Source organism: Dipodomys merriami, unplaced genomic scaffold, assembly GCF_024711535.1.
Source record: "Dipodomys merriami isolate MVZ:Mamm:240054 unplaced genomic scaffold, mDipMer1.0.p SCAF_12, whole genome shotgun sequence".
Lineage (NCBI taxonomy): Eukaryota > Metazoa > Chordata > Mammalia > Rodentia > Heteromyidae > Dipodomys > Dipodomys merriami.
Window position 1 is genome coordinate 32,165,581 of NW_027202493.1, and position 24,333 is coordinate 32,189,913.

General features: G+C 44.6%; 1 protein-coding gene, 1 long non-coding RNA gene and 1 pseudogene across 3 annotated transcripts in view; 1 reads left to right on the forward strand and 2 right to left on the reverse strand.

Annotated features, from left to right (window-relative positions):
* LOC138823296 (uncharacterized) overlaps positions 1-24,333 on the reverse strand; it is a 245,193-nt gene that overhangs the window by 77,262 nt on the left and 143,598 nt on the right. The gene's annotated exons all lie outside the window — the stretch shown is intronic.
* Positions 12,629-24,333, forward strand: part of Mfap3l (microfibril associated protein 3 like) — a 39,561-nt gene continuing 27,856 nt past the window's right edge. Inside the window, exon 1 of one of the 2 annotated variants that reach the window (XM_070016479.1) lies at positions 12,629-12,804. The gene's annotated coding sequence lies outside the window, so the exon portion shown is untranslated. Of the gene's footprint in view, positions 12,805-13,097; positions 13,429-24,333 lie in introns of those variants that run through there. The other variant, XM_070016483.1, reaches the window with a different exon arrangement.
* Positions 19,268-20,270, reverse strand: LOC138823101 (DNA/RNA-binding protein KIN17 pseudogene; annotated as a pseudogene).

A 24,333-nucleotide genomic window follows, 5' to 3' on the forward strand; every position in this document is an offset into this window, starting at 1 on the left:
AAAGAAATTCAGGGACAGTGCCCAGGTCCTGACTTCAAGCCCCAGGACTGGAAGAAAAAAAAAAAGGTTGCTCATTTGGGTTTTGCATAGCATGTAATCACTTACTGACACTTTTCTCCAAAACTCAACTCACACTGTCACACATCCAAAATTAAGTATCAGAGTGCTTTTCATTAATAAACTTCCCAAACAGAATCTATGGATGTCAGGAGTCTAGTAAATGCATGGCATGAGAAATAAAAAGAAGGTGGTATATTCATGTTAGAAAAAAAATCAGGACACAGCATAGGCCAAATTACTAACAGCTGGTGATAGAGTTGCGCAAGGTCTCTGCCTGTGAAATGATCAAAGATTCCTAACCAGGCCTGGTAGCAAACTTCTGCCACCCCAGCTGTAGCTAATCAGCAAAATCCTAGCTCAAAAACAAGAAGGAAAGGTCTTCTGATGTCAATGAAGACCAGGTGAAGGCAGTGCAATGGAGGAGATTCAAAGATTCACAAACCAGTGAGCTTCCATGTAAAATGAAGTTTGTATCCAGGGATTTACATGCAAAATAAGGTTCATAGGCAGTAATCTTCCAGGATCCTATGACTGCTGACCCTTCACCTTCAAGGCAAGCCACTGCACCTCACAATCCCATCTGAGTTGAAGATATGGCTGCCAAAGAGTTGGCGCATTAGAATGACATCATACTGGAGTTGGTGGGGGTTTGCAACAGTAACTCCAGCAAACTAAGCCTTTAACACAATACTTTTTATGAATTAACTTGTATGGTGAAATCCAATATAAGTATTTGATGTAGTCAGGTTAGAATTACAAAATGATGGAGAAATCATCTTAGGAAAAAAATGTATTAATTCAAAGACTAGGGAAATTCAGTTGTTGTTGTTTTTTATTTTATGTTATTTTGTTGTTGGTTGTGGGGCCTGAACTCAGGGCTTGGAAACTGTCTACTTTGAGCCACAGCACCACTTCTGGTTTTCTGGTAGTTAATTGGAGATGAGTCTCATGGACTTTTCCTGGCTTTAAGCCTCGATTCTCAGAACTCAGCCTCCTGAGTAGCGAGGATTACAGGCATGAGCCACTGGTGCAGAGCTGAAATCCTATTTTTTGCTGGAAGTGTGCCAATACAAAAGAATAGCAAAGGGGTCTGACGAGACTCCTCTCTGGGTTCTGCAGTCCACAGAAGAATGGCCTCACCAGAACTCTGTAAACCATCAACTTGGTGGAGAACATCATTGACTTTGGACATTCACCCTGACTGTCCTTGAGTCATTTTTCCTGTTCTTGGACAAACATCAATTGGCCTATGGACCACTCTGTGCAACAAAACTGGTAGTTTTTCAGATGAACTATTAAAAATAGACAGCCTTTCTTTAGTGTGCTTCCTATCCTCATAGATTGACCAGATTATTTTAAAACTTCCTAAACCACTAATCAATTGATATTTTCATGATCAGATGCTTAATTAATTAACACCTTATTGCAGGTTAGCATTCAGAGGCAGAGGCTCTGAGAAAAGGAGTTTCAAAGAGTTTTGACCCTGGTTGGAAAAGACAAGCAACATATATTAAATAAAGGTTGCAAAATACGACAATTTCAATGTTGTGCCAGATGAAAATAAAATCACTTAATTTGCTACTTAGAAAAGTTCTTTGGACTGATTAAAATCTAAAATTCATGTTATTTTTGTGGTTGCTGGTATGTTTTTCTCTTGCTGTAATCTTCTCACTGCAAATGCATTCATCATGCTTAATGTTTTATTAATCTTCTACCATAACTCAATCATGGGATTTGGGGCACTCTCCAATTTATTTTATGGCTTCAAGAAAAGGGATTCTAGTTATTTTGTAAATGAACTGCCACTATAAACTGTGCAATATTCCTAGACTGTTAGGCAAATTGGTCATGTTCATTTTAAATAAATTAATCGTAGGCATTAAACTTGATTTTCCTACTTATTTGGCAATATTTGCTTTGATGCTACAAATATTCCATGTCACCCATTTGAAATCTCATGAATGATATGGCTAATTTTGTGTGATGACATTTAGAGCAAATCATCGCAAAGCTCACAGAGCATGGCTCAGTTTACCCCTTTGTAGATGATGGTGCTCCCCACTACTTCCATGAGAAGTCTGACAGTCAATGCAACCAATGAAATAGATCCCTCCTCCCCAACCACTAATTAGCATGGACTGATAAATAGCAAGGATGAAGATTCTGTTGAAAAGTTACACTTCACTGACAAGGGTAGGAAGGGAAGACAAACATCCCCTTTTCCATTCTGGCTCCTGCCCTTCCATGGCTCCACCCTGGGCCACTCTGAAGAAACTTACAGCTCTAACTGTAAGAGCACTTGCAGACAGCTTCAACTCTGAGAAGCTGACTCGATTTTGAGGGACTCAGGGAATCCCCCTGGGTCATTCACAGGATCCTGGAATTAGGATACTGGGTGTAGCTGGCACCACCTTGACTTCTTGGTGGATGAGGTGAATTCCACCTCCAAGTGAATTCCTAGAGGCAGGGGCGGGGACTTAACAATAGGTTCCTGGTGTGCCAGATCTGTACCCTAAACTCACCAGACTCTGAGTTCCCTGTGACCCTGCTCTGTGACCATGATCCTATTTAGGCCCAAACCAGCACAGTTGCCACTTTTTGCTTCATGTCTCATGTCTCCTGACTTGCCTTAGGTCACCATGGGTGTCCCCCTTCAGCCCTCCATTAGAGTTGATCTGGTTTGTTGATATTGCTTTTCTGTGCTTTCTGCACTCCGTTAGCCTAATGGGCGCATGTATCCACATGCAGTCACTGGCTTTCTTTTTTTTTTTTTTTTTTTTTTTGGGGGGGGGTCCGGTCGTGGGGCCTGAACTCTGGGCCTGGGCGCTGTCCCTCAGCTCTTCAGCTCAAGGCTAGCGCTCTACCTCTTGAGCCACAGTGCCACTTCCAGCTTTTTTTTCTTTTTGCTTATGTGGTGCTGGGGAATCGAACCCAGGGCTTCATGCATGCAAGGCAAGTGCTCTACCACTGAGCCACTTTCCCAGCCCCCAGTCACTGGCTTTCTAATAAAGACTCCCAATGGGACCTCTCACAATGTGGCTACTCTGTATCTGGCGATCGAATTCCCATATAACAGACCTTTTAACAGAACCAGAACTAGTGTCTGGCAATGTCTCCATTCAGAAAGAAATCAGCCCATGCTGGGAGTTGAAGGGGTGACAGGTAGTTCAGGGGTACTACCAGAAATAGCCACTATATTCTTCCATCACCTTCAACCTTGATGACAGAAGACGGGGAGGGCTGGGGAGCAGCCTGAGCGTGAAAAAAGAAAACTCCCAATCCAGGGCAACCTTTGAGCACCCAGGAAGTGCCCATCACCCTGTGTGTTTGGCTTTCGGCATGACCTTTGGGAAGGTGTTTTTAGATCCAGCCATGAAGAAAGTCTATGACAGAGCCAGGAAAGTTGAGTAAGGGAAATCTCAAGAGGAAGAAAAGTAGCACAATGTTGAAAGTCAGAAATACTGGGGCTGGGAAGGTGGCTCAGCAGTAGAGTGCTTGCCTTGCATGCCTGAGGCCCTGGTTTAGATTCCTCAGCACCACATAAGCAAAAAGAAAAAAAAAAGCCGGAAGTGGCGCTGTGGCTCAAGTGGTAGAGCACTAGCCTTGAGCTGAAGAGCTGAGGGACAGCGCCCAGGGCCAGAGTTCAGGTCCCATGTCTGGACCCAAAAAAAAAAAAAAAAGAAAGTCAGAAATACTTCTTACATGGCTTCACAGTTCAGTGCATCTTGTAAGCGGAGCTCACCCATACACATATGCGAAAAAGATGTATGCACCATGAGTCAAAAAGTCGAAGATTCTTGAGCTATGCAACTTCTACACTTCTGACTTGCCCATTACATCATATTTTGAACACCTTAAGTTAGATAGCCAACTGCTATGTAAAAGAAATGTTCACCTGAGTTAATGTCTGAGAAGCAACAGTTAGCATGCAGTCTCTGAACTCTGCCCCGCGGTCAGGTCAACAGGACACACACAGCCTGGCTCACCTATTCCTCTTCCATTCCAGCAGTGATCATGGTTCCTCGTTTGGTCCTCTCATAAGCTTTCCCAAACGTGAAAGAAAAGCAAATGACATGGTCCAGAAAAACAATTAGTGTGACAAGCACAAGCCAAAACAAGAGACTAAGAGAAATCAACCAAACTACACTAAGACTAATGGAATGAAAAATCCATGAGTACCAAAAATGAGTAAAGAGCAACATGTGAGGAAACTGAGTCGCAAGGGTATTAGAATAAAGAAAGAGCAGAAAACAACCTCAACAGATCAGATCAACTCTAAAGGAGAGTTAAAGAGGGACGCCCTGGTGACCTGAGGGGAGTCAGGAGCCATGCGGCATGGCATAATGGCAGCAGGGGTCAAAGGGCTGAAGTAGAGCCGTGGTTAGGGAACAGGGTCACAGGGAGTGTTCAGAGTCTCACAAGTGTATGGTACAGGTCTGGCAGGTCCAGGAACCTATTGTTTGAACAGTTTCCCAACACAAAATATGTATATAATCCAACCTGTCAAATGGGCAGAGGGCAGAGTGAAAGAGTGCTGGTTTTCCATAAACTATTTTGTTCTCTTTTGTAAATTTGACATCTTCAGAGCCATCTTTGGTTCTCCTGTTTTTCTGGTACCCTCAAGATGGGGGCCAGGTGAATTATGGGTAGAAAAATGGCTGAGATGATGGGTAGTTCTACTCAGAGTGAATTCATTACCTACCACATTTCCCTTGGGGAATAAGCGCTTGTGGACTTTTAATGTAATTAAATGTAATATTCATGTCACAGTCAAAGATTCGTAAAGATGGCTGGGTATTCATTCCCCTTTCAAGCTTAGTCCATTTTCAGTAATTACAAGTACAGGCCAGAGCACACACACTGCATTATAAATCACTGAAAGCAATCATGCTGAGAGAGATCTGTGTAGTCCTTTCCCTTCTGTCTTCTCCCACAGTGCTGGTCAACATCAGCTTGTTGACTCCTAGCTGTATCTCTTATATCCTCCTATAGTGTGAGCTGTTAAGCCACATTTTCCATGTAGTTTAAGAAAACTGCTCTCAAATCCCTCATGGTGTAGAAATGGTTGCTTTCAAGGTAATTTTTAATGAAAGCAATAAAGCTGGGAGTGATAGCACACATCTATCATCCCAGCTACTCAGAAGGCAGAGGCAGAAGAATCTCAAGTTAAGGCTAGACTAATCCCATCTCAATAAAACACAGACAAATGAGCTGGATTGGGAGGCTGGGGAAATGTAGTTCAAGTGGTAGAGCACTTACCTAATGTGCTATAGGCCTGGATTGAATACTCAGTATCAAAAGTAAATTAAGGCAGAATTAGAGTTGTGGCTCAAGTTGTAGAATGCAAGGCTAGCCTTGAACAAGAGAAGTTCAGGAATAGCACCCAGGCCCCAAATTCAAACCCCAGAACAATACATACATACATACATACATACATACATACATACATACATAAAGGCAACAGGAAGGCTTATTGGAATTGATAGTGCAAATACTAACATGTTACAATAGAGAGCCCTTGAACCAAGTTGTTGCGAGAAATACCCACTAGCTACCTACAGTTCAGTTAATCCTTCAACATTGCTCATGCTTTATGTCCTCACTTTCATCCTGAACTCATTTCTAGTTTTGTTCTTTTGCTTGCTGACCCAAGTCAGAGACAAAAACATTGGTGACAGATCAGAAGCATGTTAACAAAAAGAGAAGAAAACTCAGCTCTGAAGGGACTTACTTGAGGCTAAAGTCTGAAGATGTTTCAGACCAACCATGAACTCTACTTGAAAATACCCGTTTCCAAAGCGCTCCAACAGGTAGTCCTAACAACAATTTCCAATTCAACAAAATAGGCTGACATCTAGTAAGTGCCAGAACTATACGAGATTCAATTACCAAAAAAAAAAAAAAAATCTCCTCAGGAGAAGTTGCAGGGTTTGTATCTGCCTATAAATCAAGTATTGTTCAAATCAAATCAAGAAACCAATTTCCTCAGCGGAATAATTTGCAGTTACAACATAATCTCCACGCTTTCTCTAAGTAAAGAAAGCTTATTCGTGTTCATGCTTATCCTTGATAGAGAGCTAAACAAACAAAGCAGCTATTCCTGCAATCACACACAGAAACTGTATTTGTCAGCTGGGAAAAGAAACCCATCACAGTATTGAGGGGTACCACATTTGCACTCCCTTCATCTGTGATTGGAGAGAACAAAGTTGCATTTATGAGATGACTTCTGTTTCTAGGCTTGAGTCAACAGAGAACTGTGAAGTCCTTCAAAGTAAACTGTAGTGTCAACCCCACCCCATCCCCACCATTTGCTGTGGTAACAACTTTGAATGGCCTTGGCCTTTGAGCTCTTCTGGGACAGACTCTGGACTTTGGACCACTGACTCCCTGCTCCATCAGGACAATCCACAGGAAAGAAGCCAGCTTACTGACAAAGAGTGCTCAGCCTACCAGTGTCCTTCAAATCCTACTAAATCAGAGACTGCTCTCCATCCTCCACCATCTTTCTTTCTGTGAGCCCCTCACCCCTCCTCCCATGACCTTCACTCTCCTCTGATATCCACCTTGGCCTCTTCCCTCCTGGCCTTGGCCACATCTTTTAGCCTTTGCTGCACAGAAGCCCCAAGTCTACAACAAGAACTGTGGGGTCACAGTTTTCCTAAAAGGTAAAATAACCCACACATTCATTCCCACAGAAAATTGCCACATCTCCTTTGAGATTGCTCACCAGAAGCAAAGAAACATTTATTCCTTCTGGGGGTGGCAATGGAGATATCTCCCACCCTCTGAGCTTGACTGCCTGTCCCTCTGTCCTGAGCTGCTTTATGCAGTGAGTGGCATGGCGTCCATTCAGAGGGCAAAGGAGTGAGCTAGCAAGCCAGGAAGTCGGAGAGTGTGTTGTGTTGTTCGGAGGTTTGTTTGTGTGCTTGTTTTTTCTTTGATCACTTCAGTCAACCAACTTCCATTTTCTCTCTGATGGAGGGATATTTGGTCTTCCTTCCTTCTTTCCTTCCTCCCTCCCTCTTTCCTTCCTTCCTTCCCGAAGAAACTATAAGCTAGAAATACAAAATTCCAATCTATGGGTAAGACATAACTTTTCCAGGATTCAAAGGCGAAGCATTTTCAAAGCCAGATTTCTTTTTCACCCCTTGCAAGATCACCCCGATCCCCCATTCAGGGTCGTCAGAGCTTTGTTTTATGTTTCCCACCAAAGGGTGCTTTCTGCTAGCCATCCAATGGAACTATCCATCCCCAACACACAGGAGGCTGAGTCCTCAATGCATCTCCCTCCTGTTCCTAAATCCACACATCTCTAGAAAGTGGTAGATTTAGCTAGAGTGGTCAATTCACTCCCAGGTTGGCAAACTGCCCAGGAGGGAAGGGCTTTAGGATGTCTCAGAGGGACATCAGGAAGGGTGAGCTCGTCAAGCTGGGGCTTCTGCCCCCAGTGAGTTACAAGCAGACCATTTGACCTCTTGGTTTTTCCACTTGGGTAATGGGACAGACCACACACAGGCATGTATACCTCCAAAGGACTGCCCCTAATGAGGAAGGGATTATTTTCCTAATGCTGACTCAGCCTGTTCTGGCAGCTTTGCTCCTCTCAGCCAGCAAGTCACAAGTTAGTGGAGAAGTATTTGTTTTTTTATTTCCTCAATATGTGATTTCTAACTCCCAGGATCAAAGAAACCTCATGTAGGATCTTATTCCCTTTCATTGCCCCTCTGCCTCCAGAAAGGGTCAAAGGTCAAAATTTCCACTGTCCTACTCACTCTCCACCAAACAAGACACAACTGAAGAACAAAGCACTAGCAAGTAGCACTTGGCCTTTTTTATTATCATATAAAGTCTATGGGTGGCTTCAATGTAAAACCAGCAAATCTATTAGATGACTCCTCAGACTCTAATATAAACCAGGGCATTTTTAAAAACACAAATATGGAAAACATTTTTAAATGAGCTGAGAGCCCGTGTGTCTGTGTGTCTGTGTGTGTGTGTGTGTGTGTGTGTGTGTGTGTGTGTGTGTGTGTGTCCCTATCAAAGAAAACCAAAATAGACGTTGTTTGAAATTTTGGCCAGTAGTTATTATTTTTCCTCTAATACATGTGATTGAGAATTGTGTCTCAAATATACTGTGTCTGTATTTGAGAGAGTTGGGAGGCTTGATAAAGTGCCTGTCTCCTGGACCACTCTAGTGTGAAGGTCTTGCAATGGGTTTCTGGGCCTGCAGGTGATTGTTTTCCATCCTACCCCCAACCCCCTCCCACTATGGCCATAGTTAGTTCTAGAACTGAGCTGATAACATGAATGGATAGATCTTCCTAAAAGGTCCATCTGCCTTTGTGGGGTGGCATGCGTTGAAATAAGTATGTCCTCTAAGGAGTAACCACTTAATTAGGTTATAACCACAATGCCAAAAGGAAATGCAGTGATTGAGGACAATGGAATTTGAAGGCTAATTAGCAATCCTGGGCTGAGCTTCATGTAGCTACAGGTCAAACAAGCAGATCACACTGGCTCACAAAACACTTCCTGATTTCTGAAGGTGAAGAAAACTCACTGGGTTTCTGGAGGTCAAGCCTGACACTTCACTCCCATTCCTCAAATGAGCATAACCAGGCAGCCGATTCCATCCAATGTGACGTGTTCTCTGGCTTTGTCTTTGCAATCTATTTACAGGCCTCAGGGAGCATTTTGAAGCTTAATACACTTTAAATGTTGTATCAGTCTATCATTCATTTATTAAGTAAAACTCTACTGACACTGAGAAGAAAGATAGCAAGATGGCCAAAGCTCTTGTTTGTACAGTGTAGTGGAGGAGATGGAAACAAGAAATCAAGGTCAGAGGCCATCAAGAAGACATGGTAAGTGAGGAATCCTGGGAAGGCCAGTTGATAGCCCATTTGAAATCATTCTCAATGCCTTAACATTTGGCATGTAAACAAGGCAAGGGAGTGGTGGGAGGAGAAAACAGATATGCGGAGATGATTTGGTGATTTGGATTGACCAGGACATGGGATATTAGAAGACACTGATTGGAGACTAATGTGGGTAGGCAGGCAGAGGCCAGGTCATACTTAAATATTAAGCTCACTTCATATTGAGTTCACTTAAGGATTCTTAGCAGATCTATTACTAAGAATTTGCAATTTGATATGTAATCATTATATATAATTCCATATAATCTGCTTAGAAAGAAAAATCTGAAGAGGTGAGGCAAATTGGATAGGAAGAGACTCCGTAGAGAAGATCCACTTAGGCTATTGTGCTGTGGTTAATGGTGACAGCAATGGGGATTGAAGAGGGTCATGCAGGTGGTTCTTGGTACAAGCGGACCGGCTAGATGATTAAGGAAAGGCAGGTGAGTGGATTTAGAAATATCCAAACGTGCAGATGAACATTCCAGTAATCAAGCTAGAGAAACAGAGGAGCCTGAGCTCTATGCTGTTTTTTGAATTGTTATTGTAAAGGGATAGACAGAAGGGTTTCAGTCACAGAAGTCAGGTAAAAAGTGCCATCCATCCCTTGTTCTCTTCTAGTCATGAGCTCTATTTGAGACAGACTAAGATGTCTGGTAAATTACATACAACGATCTGATCTCCAAAAGAGGTGGAAAGGAAGATATGTCCTAGGTCAAAGATAACATACAAACTATTAACAAGTGAAGATGCCAATCAATCAGAACAGATATCTCATCCCAAAAGAGGAGGAGCTGGAGCAGGAGGAGCAGGAGCCTGTAATCCTAGCTACTCAGGAGGCTAAGATCCTAGGATCAAGGTTCAAAGCCAGCCCAGGCAGGAAAGTTGTGAGACTCTTATCTCCAGTTAGCCAGAAAAACCATAAGTGGTGCTGTGGCTCAAGTAGTAGAGTGCTTGCCTTAAGCTGAAGAGCTCAGGGACAGTTCCCAGGCCCAGAGTTCAAGCCCCACAACTGACACCCCTGGCCCCCCAAAAAGAGTCTAGCAGGAAACAACTAACATAGCCATATGAACACACAGCAATTAGTGCTACCTTGGATCTGACAATCATCACAAGAAATGAGAGACCACAGGAAAGCAGAAAGCAGACAGGAACAATCAGAGAACATCTATCATGGTTAGTACAAAGGAGGACAGTGTCGAGGAGGATGAGAAAGAGTAGTCACAAAAGTCAGAGAAGGTTTCATGCCATGGTCGATCCCAGGAGCAGAAAGCCTCAGGCACACGGAAGTGCCTGGTGTTGGTGTTGACCCAGACCTAGGCACATTCAAGAGCAGTGTTTTGGTCCTACCAGCAAGAATGGAATCTAAAAGCTCAGTAGAGAGAGAGATGAGAGGGACCCCACCCAGCTCAAGTTAAGATCTGGAGGGGAAGCCATAAGTAAACTTGTCTTTCTAGGGGTGGAGATGGTGACTCCAGCCCTTCTGAGCTGAGCTAGGGCTGATCAAGGTCAAAGGCCGAAATGAAGAGCAACTTGTACTGAGCTCCTTCCCCAAGAACAGCAGACCACACTGAGAACGGAGATGCCAGCCAGCCCCCTTCCACCTGTCAGGGAAAGCCACAGCGATCCCATTCGTCTTCCTGAACTCAAAAAAGTCTCTCCCCCTCTGAGTTTACTAATTTAAAATTTTTTTCCCCTCCACTACAGACTTGGCTTTTGTAAATGAGAATTCAATTAAGTTCCTCACATATAGGCAAGTGTTTCTAAAATAGAGATTAAAAGAGAGGAAGACAGGAAACTGCATATCTGAGCAAATGAAGAAATGTTTAAGAAAAAAATATTGCTGAATTCTTTGAGAATGAAGACATAGATTTAATTTAATTGCAAAAAAAAAAAAAAAAAAAAAGGCTTATTGAGCTCACACCTGTCATCGTAGCTACCTGGGAGGCGGAGTGAAGGCTGGAGGTTCAAGCTAGAGTAGTCCTGAAGATCCTATCTTGAAACTATTCAGCCAAAAAATAAAAATAAAAATACAGGGCCGGAGGTGTAGCTCAAGTAGTAGAGTGCCAGCCTTAACAAGCCAGAGGCCCTCAGGTCAAGCCATAATACCGAAAGAAAAATTTAAAAATCTGATCGGAAGATTCCAAGATTGGGTTTCTTCAAGGACAAAAAGGGATGAGACACCCTATGAGCTAAACGCTCGAATTATCAGGCGAGAGGCGACACCCCAACCCGCCCCGCTCCCCAAAGGCTAACGTATCATCTCTAATTTATGGGAAAGATGGGTTTGCATTCACCAGGAGGCCCGACCCCACGCCGGGCCCCCGCCCCGCGCAGGTGCCCTGCACCCCGCGTCCAGGCTGATGAGCGCTTCCCCGCCTAGATGCCAACCTGTCTCCGGAGCACTGGGCTCGTGACCAGGGAGCGCAGTCCCACCAACCTTGGGCGACCAGAGACAGCCACGTGCGGCAGTCTGGCACTGCCTGGAGCATGCTCAGTCGGGTCCAGACCCGCTTCTGCAGGTCCGGACCGCTCGGGGCTCGCTCGCGGTCAGAGCCCCCCCCCCCACTTGGTTGAGTGTGCAGGGGACAGAGAAAGAAGAGGGACGGAGAGTTGCCGAAGGTTTCCGATCTTTTTGACAGCCGTGCCTGACCCGTAGGACGGAACGTGCAGGGTCTGACTGCAGGAGACTCCGGGATCCTTCATCTGGGGGGGGGGGGGGGGGAGAGAAAATCCACTTGTCCAGGTTTTCCTGGCAATCTGGAGTAGGAGGGCGGGCGCAGGGCGTGGCGGGGGGGCGGGCCGGGACCAGCCCGAGGGGCGGAGCCGGGTGGCAGCTCGGAACGGACGGCCGGTCCGGGCTGGGGACGCTTTATTCACCAGCCGCCAGCCTCGCAAGGTCGTGCACCAACGTGTTTGTCCTAAGAAAGGAACCATTGTCGTCTGCGCGACACCCGATGATCGCAAGAAAACCGCATTAGTCAGACAACTAAGCAATGCAAGCTGACCTTAGTAGGGACTTCTCGCTATTGCACACAAACAGAAAATCCCCTTCACGCCACGAAGACTAACCATTTTAGGGTAATTGTGCCTGTCTGCAAAGCGCCCCGATTTAGCTATCCATTGGCGTCCACGCAGAAACGGCAAAGAGGGAAAACTGCAGGACACGGTCCTCCGAAGAGCCCGCAGCGCGCCGGGGCGGGCAGGGCTGGGCCCGGGGACCCGGGCAGGTGTGCGGGCGGGCTGCCGGTGCCCCCGGCGCGGGGACGCCGCGCGGACCGCCTTCCCCCGGGCGTCCTTGAGCACGGGCGTGCGGAGGCGCTCCGAGGAGGGTGCCGGGAACGCCGCTGCCCGGCGCCCCGCCCCGCCCGACAGCGTGGACCGGTCACGCCGTCCCCGCGGAGCAGCGTCGGAACGCGGTGGGCTCCAAGCGCCACCCCCGAGGGCCGGCGCCGGCCGGGACCGCGCCCGGGCCGCGCCCACGTTCCGAGACCCAGGATCCCACCACGCCCCTCGGGCTCGCGCCCCGCCTCTGCCCGCGGCTGCCGCGAAAACCCGGCGGCTACACCCCGCGCTCCGCGCCGCCCGAGCGCCGCACTGGGCATGCTCGCCACGGGCCGGCCCCGGCGCCCGTAGGTGGGAGCTCCGCACTCCCGGCCGCCCGCGGCGCATCCCGCGTCGCTGCCCCGGCGCCGGAGGAGGCGGCTGGTCCTCGCTGGGCGCTGCCGGGCGCCGGGTGTGCGGAGCGCGGCGCGGCGGCAGCTCCGGGGCTGGCTATGGCGAGGGGTGCCCGGCGACCACCGGAGTGGCGCAGCGGTGTCAGGTGAGTGCGGGCAGCCGGCGAGCCGGGGCGGCGGGGCGCGGGTGGGAGGGAGCCCCGCACGCCGGCTCTGCGGCCGAGCGGCTGCGGGAGCTGCGGAACTTTCGGGCGCTCGGGGCTGGCCGGAGCCGGCGGCGGAGGCTGCGCGCAGGGAGGCGCCGCGGGGTGCTCGCCTGGGGCTCGCGGCGGGTCGCCGGATGCTCGGGATCCGCGCGGGGCCGGGGCTTGGTGGGTTGGGGACGGCGGCTTTCCCGGGGCTCGCGCGGTAACCTTCGGAGGGCCGGGAGCGCGTTCCCCCGCAGCGCCCTGCCCGGGAGCCTCCCCGATCTTCGGGGAGGAAATACCGGTGGCCTTCGCCGAGCTCCGGATGTGGTTCATGTGGCGGTGCCTCAGTTTCCCCGGACAGGGAGGAGGTGCAGTGGACGGGTTGTGGGCTGGAGGGCGCCTCAGCCTGATGGCGTGCGTGCCCGGAGCCTTCGCCCGCCCGGCCAGCGGCTCGAGCTCCTGGAGTTTGTCGCATTTGACACCGTAGCAAGTTGACATCGCGTGGCTTCGTGGCCTGGACTGGGGGAACCTGCTTCGTGGGCTTAACCAGCGAAGCGCTTGCAGAAGCTGTTTGTTCTAAACGTGAGCATTAACCTGCCTCGCTCTAGAGAAAGCCTTGAGCATGCGAATTGCCACATTTATAAAGCGAACTACAAAAAAGAAAAAAGAAAACCAAACCAAACAAACAAAACCTTACGGCTTGTAAGGCTATTAGCTGCTTGCATTGGAGAAGGTTGATTCCAGTTCAATTGCCATTGTTTTTAAGGACACTTGCTGGAAGTTTGGGTACAGTGGCAATATCTTTATGTTGCCTTAGCTTTAAATTAAAAACTTGGAAACCTAGCATTGCAGAAGCCAATTTTTTTTTCAAGTTTTCTCACTTTTGTTTCTAGATGAAACACATTTTTTTTTCCCTTCCCAGTTGCTACTATGTACAACATAGTAAAATTGTTCAGGATGAAACGTAAGATGGGAAAGACTTTTAGGAGAGTAGGACTGAACAGTATAGTTCTTCTGACATTTATGAATGCAGAAAGCACGGTCTGTAAGTCCCACTGCAGTCTCTACTATCGCTTCGGAAAGCCACACTGTTAAAACTCTTGGCTCTAATAAGACTCAACTAATGATGAGAACTAAGTTCTACTTCTAACTAAAGTTGAATTCTCAAGCCGATTCCTCCAAGTGCTACTTCGCAGATTCCATTGTTTCAAAATAAACTTCTTGTTCTCATTCTCAATAGATTTTAGAGACGCACCGATGCTGCTGCTTCTTGGGTTGTGGAAAGTCTTTGAGGTGAAAGGGTTGTGGAAAGTCTTTCCTGCTTGCTTAGGATCTTTAGGTGGCTGGAGCTGGGATCCCCAATGATTTCCCAAATGTGCTCTAGGCAGTGCTTCACCAGCCCCAATTTACTAGCAAGAAAGGCTAGGAAGATCCAGACAGCTGCAAAAAGCAACAACATGAAAGGCTGGGAATGTGGCTTAGTGGTAGGGTGCTTGCCTAGCATGCCTGAAGCCCAGGGTTTGATTCCTCAGTGCCACGTGAACAGAAAAAAAGCTGGAATGGCATTGTGGCTCAAGTGGTAGAGTGCTAGCCTTGAGCAAAAGAAGCTCAGGGACAGTGTCCAGGTTCCTGAGTTCAAGCCCCGGCACTGGCAAATAAATAAAGCAACAACCTGAGCACCATTAAACCTTAGACCTTCAGTTCTCCCTTTGAACCAAATAGTTTGGTTGGTGATGCTTATTACTCTTAAATGTATTTCTAAAAATATTCATAGGAACGTTGAGAAGCTTGAGAAACAGCACATACACTGGTGCTCTATAAAAGGTGTCAAGTTTAAAACCTACCTTGATGTCCTATACACAAGGTGTGGCTTACACTGCCAACTTATGCCATGCAGCAGGTCTGGGGGTCTCTCAGGCTGGAAGTAGGCAGAGATTCCTCTAAGCCTTCCAGATAGCTGAGGCAGCTGGGCCTCAGTTCACCTTTTATGAATATAGAGTTTAATATAGATCTGTAGACTCTTTTGGATCTAAGAATCCCAAATATGTTCATGGTGTTGGGAAAACCAATGAGATGTAAGCAAAAGCCTATTTACATATTTGCCTTAGCTTTACGAAGTCCACATTCCCATAACTCTACTAGTCAACAGGAGTTAGGTTGAAGGGGGTTTTATTTCCATGTATTTGTCTTTCTATGCTATATGGCATCTTTCTTGACAAATCATTGACTTTAAAATTACATCTCTCTCCACTTGTGTTCCCTTAAATCTATTCAATTGCTTTTTTGGCTTGTAATTTTAATACTTTTGGCAGTTTACATTTTGCTTAAGTTGCAAATTAACATTTCTTTTAAACACAAGAACTTCCAGATTCTGAAATAGTAAATAAATATTGTAACCACATACACAAATAAATAGTGTAGGCCATACCCACAAGAGCCCAGTCAAGTCATTTTTTTGTTTTGTTTTGTGCAACTAGGGTTTGAACTCTCATTTGCTAGACAAGCAGATACGATCACCTCCACACCCTGACATCTCACCCACTAGGTGAGTTGCCACTTGCCTTTTCCTGCCCAGAAAGGACATTTAAAACATTGACGATAGTGTGTAATCCATGGTAAATCACATTAAAGTCAGAAACAGTCTCAAGATGCAAAAGGTTGATTCTTAATTTGCTTTAATACCTCCATAGGATGGTTAAAACACTAAGAGTTGGTGGATTACACAATAACAACCAAGTAAAAGTAGTTGATAAGTTATATTCCAAATAGGCGTAGTGTACATTGATTGGTCTTGCCTCTGCCTGCACCTGAGGTCTTTATGCAGTAAAATATCACATAAATTTTTATAGTGAGGCCTCCAGGGCTGCAAAAATGAGTAAGGCTTTGTGACTCACCATCTAGTTACAGTGATATACTTGAGGATAAATAAAGTTCAGTGCAATATATACACATGGGTATAAGGAGGCAAGAAGGCACCCCTTGGGCTCAAGAGAAAGGAGAGTCTTGTGGACGTGTTGGCTTCCCAAAGGATAGTTGTAAGGAATGCTGAGAATGGTTCCCATTCTCCTATACATTGAAGGCCTAGGCCAAAGAAACCCATTATGGCAGGCACAAGAATATCCCCAAAGGAACTCACTTTGAGACTTTGCAGATATGAGTAAAGATAGAGAGATTATTTTGAATCATCCAGGTGATCCAGTGTCAACTCTAGAATGACCATAAGTGTAGGAGGAAAGCAGACATTAGTGTCAGTGTCTGTGAGGATGTTTTCTCTAGCTGGCTTTGAAGATGAAAAGAGTCACAAAACAAAGAACATAGGCAGCTTCCAGAAGCTGGCAAAAGCAAGAAAACAGATTTTTCACATAACAGCGCCTTGATTTTAAGCCCATTAAGACTCCTATTGAACTCTCAAGCCACAAACCTTATAATAATAAATTAGTGTACCAAGTTTGTGATACTTTTTACTGGAGCCTTGGAAAGACAACACAACCATGTACAAATAGACTTGAGATAAGGGTACCAAGGACAGTGATAGGATCCTGAAATTAAGGGATCCTTTTATTGTGATCAATTCAAGGTCACGAAATGGGTTTTATCCCATTTTTAGATAAGCAATGGAAAACTAGCTAAAGATTGTTATGTTTTTTTCAGCTAAGGATTTTTGACTAGCAATCTAACATGGACAGGCTGCCATCACATTTGTTTTTCTAAAAATGTAATGTGTAGCTAAACCCCAAGTTTCCTAGGGCAGTTTTCTGATGAAAAGAGTCTCACCAGAAATGGTCAGGGGCCAGTAGGAAATCTCAAACCAGCATGTTACAAGTCAGTCCTCTGAATTAATCTGACATGACATTCATTTGTGCTTGTGCAATTAATAACTGGAGAAAACTTTTACTCGTAATTTGTAATAGAAGGTCATAAAAATTAAAACAGGTCAAGACACATTTTAGCTAGAGCTGGCCACAATTTAGGAGGGCTTGACTATTTGTTTTCCTATAGGTTATCAGGACATACCCTAACATAAATCATGGGTCCACAGCACTGTTTCTGCTCATTGTTGTGTTTCAGTAGTCATCTGGTCTACTCTCTGCAGACCATGCACATGTAAGCAGAGAGTGGTGAAATTCAAATGTAACATAATTAGCTTGAGAAAGATGAGATTTCATATGTGCCAAGTCTTCACAGTTGGCAATAGCTACTCACAATGTCATAAGCGTGTAGCTGGGGGACTGCCATAATCAATTACCAATGTTTGCCACAGGCATTGTTTGGCCAGGAATGGTGATAGCTACAAATACTATATCACCTGACTTCCAGACTTAACTATACAAAATTCATTCATTTTCTCCAAACACATTCAGGATTTTTGTTGTTGTTTTGGGCTGTAAAACCTGTCTGACAAAAAATTTATAGTGTGATTGAGTAGCTATCTCTCTGTGCCTGGAAAAATCTAACTGAAGAAATCTACCTTAGTGTTACAAGGGTGGCTCAGAATTGAGACAGAACTAGATGTCAGAAAAAAATTAGTAAGAGAAAAGCAGATTTCTCAGACAAGTGGCAAGGAAGCCCTGGGCTAGCCATATCTGCTACCCCAGGGAAACAACTGTAGGATTTGATTAAATCTTATCTTAATAAAAATAAAATTGTACATGTTTATATTATAGAACTTCCATTTGCATAACTCCATGAGATTCTGACCCAAACATCCTTCTATAATGATGCAGTAGTTCTGGTTTTCTACTTCAGTACAGTAGCGCAGTATTAATCTGTCAATCAAAAAGAAAAAAAAGCAACCAGAGAGAGATTCTTCAAAGAACAATGATATTTATTTGGGACTAATGGGACTGTACACTTGTTTTAGTAAAGTATTGGTGTATGCAAAGAAGTGGAGGCAAGTGGAAAGTTTTACGGGCAAAAATGAGGAAGATCACATCAGAAAGTTTGAAATAATTCTTGGTCATACTTACTACTAAGTATGATGTCAGTCTAAGGTTCAACAGACAGTTACAGGGGAAGATGGCCTTTGTACTTCTTATAAGCTTTCGTTCTGGCAAAAAAAATCTTTTGTGATAGTATTATCAAGTAATCCTATGTAAAAATCTGTTCTTAATAAGTTCCCAGCTCTATTTAGGATTTGATACCCACGACTCAGCTTTTATGCCCACAACCTTCACAGACCACTCCCCCATTTCTGGATCTCTCTGCTTGATTTTTTAGATATTGCATCCTTGGCTAGCCCTGTGCTTTTTCTTCCCTTGCTCTATCTCTGGGGGTTGGTCCTCTTCTTTCCCATGTTTCTAACATTGGGATTCTTGTAGGCCACTGTGTTCTTTCTGGGTGATTAGATTTCTTCTTGACTAAACCTGTCAGTCATCCATGCATTAATGCCTCCAAGTCTGCATTTCAAGTCTGCCTCTTGTAAATCTATATGCCATCCATTCATTAATTCATGGATTCAAAGACTGGAGATGTGGCTCTTACCTAGCAGGCCCCAATGCTCCCTAGCACTGAAGGGGGAAAAAATTCATGGATTAATTCAACGAATGTCAAATGACATCTGATAACTGATTGGAGAAAGAGACATGCAAAAAGACAGTCAGACAAACTATGACATTATGGGTAGAGTAAGTGAGAAGGGAATGTTCTGAGTCCTGGATGCTTTTAGCCAAGACTAAGAGCTCAGCCACTGTGTGAGGGATAGAAGGCAGTATGGGGAGGCACAGAGCCACTGTGGGAACCTGTGGGAGTTAGCAGGGGGACAAGGGTGTAAACAGGGGTGGAGGTAGGGGGAGACTCACAGATAACATTCAAGGAGTAGCTGGGAATCAGGATGTGAAAGGTCATGCATGTACATTAAAGAATTTAGTTTCACATTCTTAACAAATGGAAGACATGAAGTAGGGATTTTTTTAATATACTTAAGAGTGTCCAATCATATGATTCTAAACTGTTATATAAAACATTTTACAACATTCTCTAATGAAGATAAAATCATCAAGGAAAAATTACAAAAAAAGCAACAAGGATAAAAATTACAGTTTTAGGGGCTGGGAAGGTGGCTCAGTGGTAGCGCACTTGCCTTGCATGCCTGAGGCCCTGGGTTTGATTCCCCAGCACCACATAAGCAAAAAGAAAAAAAGCCGGAAGTGGCACTGTGGCTCAAGTGGTAGAGCGCTAGCCTTGAGCTGAAGAGCTGAGGGACAGTGCCCAGGCTCAGAGTTCACGACCGGACTAAAAAAAGAAAATTACAGTTTTAGTACTTCAGGAGACATAATTAAATTTTTCTGTAAGTTTACACAAATATACAGAAATTTGCTTTATATAAAAGAAATACCCTAACACGGTAGAGTCTCACAATGCTTTGGCAAACATCCATTTGATGTTTTAGAGTTATTTTAATGTATTGTTAACAAATTTTCAATCAGGCAAGTTTAGATATGCCTCTGTAACCTCCACTTAAAACTAGAATTCTTTTTCTTGGTGCCAGAATTACTGTCTAAGTGAGTCTGGTCATCTCCAGACTCAATCAGCTTTACAACAGCTGTTGACTTGTCAATTACTTCTTTAACAATACCCTTTTTCTTATGATGTTTATCACCAAGTTTTTTAGTTATAATTTTTACAATGATTTCAGCCAGGGGTCCATTTGGGATGTTCTTTTCTTTTCCTCTTCAATCTCCATGATTCCATCGAGTACAGATTTCTTTTTCTTCTTTTCTTCAGCCTGCACTGAGCTCTGGAAAGTCTTTTTGCTTTACAGATGTTGCATTCCCCAGTGTTTTCGGGGCACTTGGCCCCAAGAGACTTGATTTGGAAGATGTTCCTGATGAACTGCCTGCTCCTTCATTCAGATGAAATGTAATTTTCTCTGCTGAATTCTGTGAAGACTGGGGTCTCCTGCTCTTTCCCTTCCAGACCTCAACTCATCTGCTCTTCAATAAACTTGGCAGTTTTCTCTTCTTCTCTAGCTCCAGTTGCCACCGAACAGTCTCTGAGTCCCTTGTCTATGTACTGAATGTACCAGGTGTCTCATCTACTTTGCACAAGCCTTCCCTACCCAGCCAGTTGGTAAAGTTGGTCAACATTTCCCACTGAGTGGCATTCCTGTGGATGTGCTCACAATGGCTGATGTATTTGTTGTAGACGATGCTGTTGTGCACTCTCCTGGTACCAGAGCGTCTCTTGAGAAGTTCTGCAAAGTTGTTCCTGAATGCCTCTGAAAAAATAATCCATAAATGGTTGAGGGTTTTCTGAAGCTGGCAACAGTTGTCTCTGATGAGGTTCAGACAGACAATGACACTTGAAGCCCCTCGCGTGCAGCACGGCTTCTGGCACATCTGGCAATACCAGCGCAACTTCTGAAGTCCTTTGGATTGGATTCTGTTGGTGATGGCCTTGGGAGCAAGGAAATCTGGCTTCCCCATCGTGACCATCACAGATACCAACCACCTTCAGGATGAAGTGGGCTTTAAATCAGATATTGTAGTAGTCAGCCAATGTTAGCATGACTTGAAGACTGGTAAGACTAATGGTAGTCAGAAATAATGAGCACTGGAGTAAAACCAGAGTAGTTGCAAGCTATTTCGGGCTGAGAATCATGTAGCTGATTGGTATACTGGGCAGGGAATGGAAGGAGGTTTAAACCACTCCCATGGAATTAATTGGATTATCTGTGTCAAGTACTGGAGAAATGTAGAAACATGCCTGTCTTGAGCGATTGTGGTCTTGGAGCAGCTTTTCCAGGCCAAGACTTTGCAGCTCTAGAGAGCTGCAAAGCATGTGCTGTAATCCCACAAGTGATTAAAGTAGAACAGGGCATAGAGCCATCACAAGGGCCACATTCAAGGGGGCAACCTTGCCATTGCTGAACCCAGACTATACAAGGAAGGCAAAAATGAATAGAATTCATTTCCTGATTTTCCCAAACCTTTGGGGCTTCCAGATGCTGAGAAGCCCAAAAGAAAATTGGTATAGGCTTCCCTGATTCTGGATTGAGGGAGAAATTTATGTGGAGGGTGAGCTGCAATGGCTTTGTAATCAGTGGGAAGAGGAAAGCTCCCCAAACAGATATTTAACTGTAATCCTGGGCCTTTCCTGCCATTGAGGATCTGAGTTTGCTGATGGTAGGAAAAGCATAAAGGGTTGGTTCTTGAGGAAATAAATGGGTTGGAGTAACATGCTCCACACATGGGGTCTGCCCGTGCACATGGAGTTGGGCTAATTCAGATCATTCTCTTGGGTTCATTAATGAGTGCATCTCTTCTAGACATGATGTACATCTTTTCTCCAGACCTGTAGCTACTTAAAGCTAATGATGGCTCTTTATTTATGGCCATGAAAACCAGATGGTGCCTTTCCAGCCTAATAGCCATGTTACCCTGCATGGAGAAGGTCAATGTTCTATGATAAAAGGTATAATTCATTAAAAAAATTTTTTTTTGTTGGTCATGGGGCTTGAACTCTTGGCCTGGGCGCTGTTCCTCAGCTCTTCAGTTCAAGGCTAGTGCTCTACCACTTGAGCCACAGCACCTCTTCCAGTTTTCTGGTGGTTTATTGGAGATAGGAGTCTCATGGACTTTCCTGTCTGGGCTGGTTTTGAACCTTGGTCCTCAGATCTCAGCTCCCTGAGTATCTAGGATTAAAGGCATGAGCAATCAGCGCCCAGCTATACAATAATTTTTCCTGGTTGATTTCTCTGTTTGCTATTAGCCAATAGCCAGGACTTCATTGAAAAACTGTGAGTAGCTTAAACTGCTAGTGACCATGTGCTTTCTTATTAGTCAGCTGCCATTACTGTCATTTTTGTACATTTTTGCTTTCCCTCTAAACTCGGGCACTAGGCTACACTGTCCTGCTCCAGGCCAGGTCTACATTCCCTTCTGCTCTTGCCTTCCCCCTGCCTGCCTCTCTGCCATTTTTTCTGGCAGTTCTAAGTTGGAAGGAAAGTTCTGTTTTCTTTATGATTTGAACAACATAGATTATGTGGTTTCTGAATCCAGTGCAGTTTTTCTCCATTTCAATACTGTACTTTCAACAAGAAAATATTGGAGCTCCACTTTTCTCCCTAGATATCCGTCCTCAGGATGGCTTCCTTCTTGAGCCTTTGTAGGTGATCCCATCCCTGCCTCCATTTTAGTGCCACCTTAGGTGTTAGGTTTTGCATTGTAGGTAATGAATCATCTAACCCAAAGCCCTTTTTTTTATCACTTCTAAGAAGCCCTAGAGGCCCTCCAATTAAATAGAGTTTATGAACGAGTGCCCTAACATTGCCTGCCGGAGTTCTCGAGACATTCACATATAGCAGGTGCCATTCGTAAGACTCACAAAAACATCCTGTAACACAGGTTTGCATTAGTTGTCATGCTGTCTTTTAAACTACATTTAAACTACTCTAAACTCCATTTTCCTAAGTCCCCACTCCTACTTGGAAACTGTCCTGTCTATTCATTCTCTGATCTTTACCAACCTTCTACTTCCACAGTGATTGAATTCTTACTAAAAGTACTCCAGTGGTATCCAGTGTCTTTCTATAGCATTTACCTAGTTTATTTTCTGTTTATTATTTTGTCATCACCTAAGTGACAAGTCCCTGGAGGATAAAGAACTGTTCTTACACCTTTTTTAAATTGGAGATAAATCTCAGATTTGTCTGACCTGGCTGGTTCAAACTGTGATCCTCATATTTCAGCCTTCTGAGTAGCTAGGATTACAAGCATGAGCCACCGGCACCTGACTAATGTACACAACTGTAAAACAATAAGTACTTGCTATTTCAGACATGTTTGCATTTAGACAGTTTGCCCAAGCTGTGGTATGCACTCACTAGCCACTGTGTACAGTTCCACGGGTCTTCCCGCTGTGGGCTGGCATCCTGGCTCTGGCTGCTGGGCTTTGCCCAGTCATATGGGCAGAGTGCCCTGGGCCTGCCCGACTCTCAGAGTACAGTGAGGCTCCTAGGGTGATCACGAGCATGTTTTATAAACCATAGATGCTGAGCAATTATAAAGAACACTATTGTCTTGCTCTTAATAATTAAGTCACGTGGAGTTGGAATCATAGGATCTCTTCAGATTTGTTTTTCATTGAGATCCAGCTCTCAGTGGAATTTGTTAAAACCACTTCATATGTGGAATGTTGGTTATGCAATTCCACTTTGTGATAATGGGCTGGTAAAGAGAGAAGGAGGAAAAGCTATTTAATGACCCTCTCCACTGATTGAGTGAGATTTTTTTCCCCCAAATAGATGAAATCTTACTCTGAAGAAAGAAGGAACTTTAGTTGATCCATTTCCTAGGCTGTGAATCTAAATGGCCTTTTACCAAACATCTAGAGGTAAAAGAAATGAAGGAAAGGTTGGGGAAGGCAGAGCAGGGGAGAGGGGAGAGGGAAGGGGAAAGGAAGGAAAAGGAAGGGAAGGGAGGGGTTCTCCTCAATTTCATAGCTCTCCCTCTTTCTCCATGTTACCTTGAGCCTCTACCCTCCAGTCCACCATCCTAGTACTATTCCAGCTCTAAAGTTTCACTGTAAGGCAAGGATGCATTTCTGAAGTCTGACTTAAGAATTCTTGACTTACGTTTTAAAGTTCCGTTTGTGGTAAAGAACAGACATTTCCCTAGGAAATGGGTGAAATGTGCAGGAAATGCAGGGTAGGTGTAGATCACCAGTAAGTTGACAATGGGTCTAATCTATAAAATAGACTAACTTCCCTGAGCCCTTGCTGTGAGTGAAGTCTGTGTCTGTAGACAGGGGATTGGGCAGTAAGCATCAGCAGCTGAGCAGGAAGCCCTCCTGGATCTCAAAGTTGAAATGTAAACTGAGTCAGTCAGGGGAAAGGCTTTCGCTAGTTGTCCCCCAATCAAGGAATCGCTGAACAAAAAATACAATTTTGATATTTAAGGGTTTGGATTTTTTTTAATGTTATTGCCTTTGAGGCCTTCCCCATAGACAGATTGTTACTAATCATTAAAAGATAATAAAAGTAATGAATGTCTGGTACTAAGCAAAGTCAACAAATATTTAAAGCCCAATTACATTGTGTTGTGATAGAACTTTGTTAATGAAAAGAAGGATTTTGCCTTGAGTGGATAAAGAATATACCAATAGATATTATTCAGCAGGGGAAAACAATAAAAATGAATGAATGAAATTCTGTCATTTGAATCAAGATAAATGATGCTGGAGCCTGTAAAGTTACTATAGGCTCATTAAAATTCTTTAAATTATCTCTCCAAATTGCAAGAGCAGACATAGAGCCTCCCTGTAGCAAATTACCAGGTGAGATGGAGATTTCTAGGCCCAAAGATGTTCCATGTGTTGCACCTTGATGAGACCCCCCCGTGGTGCAGCCAGGTGGTTCCTGGTCTGGAGAGACGCCTGGAGCAGGCTACAGGCATGGTCACCTGCCATCGTCCAGGTAGCAAGGTGAAAGTGGTGAACTGCCCTAGAGGAATGGGACTGGAACTGAAAGAAGTCTAGGCTGTACTAAGG